Raw genomic sequence first — 2,371 nt, 5'->3', positions numbered from 1 at the left:
GGGGGGGGGGGGTCGAGTTACCGCAGGTCTTCTGTCTGTCGAGCTCATGAATGGAGGCAGCTGAGGAGCGCTCGGAGCCGTCCCGTACGGTAACCGCCCGCCAGCTGCTGCGTCACGCGCACTTCCGCTGCGTTTAGGTTGGAGCCACAGATGGTCCTGTGACCTTACTTTTTAAACTTTCAGATCATGAATTTGGCTTCCCCCTGTCCACGCAGCAGCCACTTTACGACTCCAGGTTTTAAAATCAACCAAACACAGTGTGTCATAACCTAAAGTGTGCAGTTTTTGTGCTTCTTTGGTAGAGCTGGGGACACAGACACACCTACAGTATTCTCTCATTACTATTAGCTAATGCTAATGCTAGCACTGGCTTCCTGAAACTGCAGCGGTGCGTTGGAGCAAGTTCAAGGCCAAGCTTCTTCGCGTCAGCAGCAGGAATCCTTTGAATGTTCGGATTGCTGTGAGTGTTAAATTATTGATGTTTTAGGTGCTCTGATTTAGGCCGTGACGCCTCTTCGGCTCGTTTGCGTCCGTTAAACTCCAGCCTGGATAAGTACTGGGATCAACGCTTTCACACTAACATCGTGAAGCAAACATCTGGAGATATCTTTTTTTTGTTTTACTGATCTGCATTAAAGTATAAAATAATGAGTGGATGAACAGGAAATTAGTTGTTTTGTGTTTGTTTTGGGTTTTTTTTTAATTGCTGATAGCTGTTTGGCTGGTTTTGCAAAGCTGGAATTTCTTTGTTTTAATAATTTGTTGTATATAACGTGTCGTTTCAGAGAGGCTGTGTTGTTTATGGGCATTTCTCATTTTTATTTTAAAAATAAATACTCACTTCCGTTTTTTTAGTAACACCAAATAAGAAATATATCTAAAGACTTTAGAATAAAACAACAACTTGACTTATGATACAGTTTGCCTTGTGACGTTTGGATTATGGAGTGTTTTTAACTTATTTCACAGATGTTTTCAGTTTCTTCTATGGCTCTTGTCACTTTAATTTCAGGTTGGTTTCTTGAAATAATGATGCTGTTTTTATACCTGTACTGTGTAAAAATGTGCTTTCACTTCTCCTGAATAAACTTTAATCATCAGACTGTTTCACTGTGAAGCTTTTATTCTTCGAGGAAATGATTCTGGTTACCCACAAAGGTGATCATATAACATGAGGGCAGTTTCAGGAGAACAAACCCCATGATGTTTTTGGTGCTTCTTTTTGCTGATGTCTGTATGTTCGCTGCGTCTTTCACTTAGAAAAGGTTTTTAATTAGTTGCAGATAATGTTATCAGTAAAACGAAGGTATGCTTTATCACAGTGTCTGCGTAAACTCTGCAGTACTTTAGGACTGAATCATCAAATAACTTGGCTGAAATGCAGGAGAGCTCTTTGGGTTTAAATATGCAACCAGGACATTAAACTCATGATGATGTTCAGATCTGTTAAAAACTGTCTTCGGTGATTGGATTGCATTTGGGCAGTGCTAAAACCAGTTTTGAACTGCCTCAAGCTTTGAAGGTTTTCCCTCAGACCTTTTACTCGCAAACCTGTGGTAGTCTGAACACAATCCGTCCTGAGCCAAGCTGACCCTAACGTGTGTTATCACCTGGATGTCTCGAGGAAGTCCACTCAGCTGCCATCTGATTTAAAAAAGCAGGAATCCTCGAGAAAGTTCTAAATATACGCCTTTTTGTGTTTGTTGTCTTTTCGGCTTTAATAAACCGTTTATCAGGATCCTAATCAATCTAAGTTTTGTTTCCTCAGGATTTTATGAATCAAAGTGGATTACAGGACCCTGAGTGGGTGAGTTCCTCTTCGGTTTAATGTTCGCTCTGATTGTTTTTGGACCCACTGTGGTCACTGTACGCTACGATGTGTTGTGTCAATCAGAGGACAACCATCTGAGCAGCGTTGTGTTGCTTTGTGTTCATCTAATTAAACTCAGAGCTAATGTTAAATTCACAGTGAGGCTGTGCAGTGAACAGCTGATGGCCGGCAGCGCATTCTGGAGCTTTACAGATTCAGATCTTTAGTCTTTTACTCTGACCCTGAGCTCTGAGAAGTCGCCTGTCAATGAATAAGTGTGCAAAGTAATTAAGTTTATTGAGAAATAACTCGAAAAATGTGACTCTGAACTGTGTTAATGCTATATTAATCAATCAATCAATCAATCAATCAAATTTTATTTGTATAGCACATTTCAGCAGCAAGGCATTTCAAGGTGCTTTACATAATTAAAAAACAACAACAAAAAAACAAAATAAAAACAGCATGTGACATTGAATAAACAGTAAGAAAGAGACAAACATCAAAAACCCGCACTCTAACCCTAATTTAGCCATAAGCAACTCTAAACAGGTGGGTTTT

Source organism: Kryptolebias marmoratus, linkage group LG13 (assembly GCF_001649575.2).
Source record: "Kryptolebias marmoratus isolate JLee-2015 linkage group LG13, ASM164957v2, whole genome shotgun sequence".
Taxonomy (NCBI): domain Eukaryota; kingdom Metazoa; phylum Chordata; class Actinopteri; order Cyprinodontiformes; family Rivulidae; genus Kryptolebias; species Kryptolebias marmoratus.
This window is presented reverse-complemented; position numbering follows the sequence as displayed.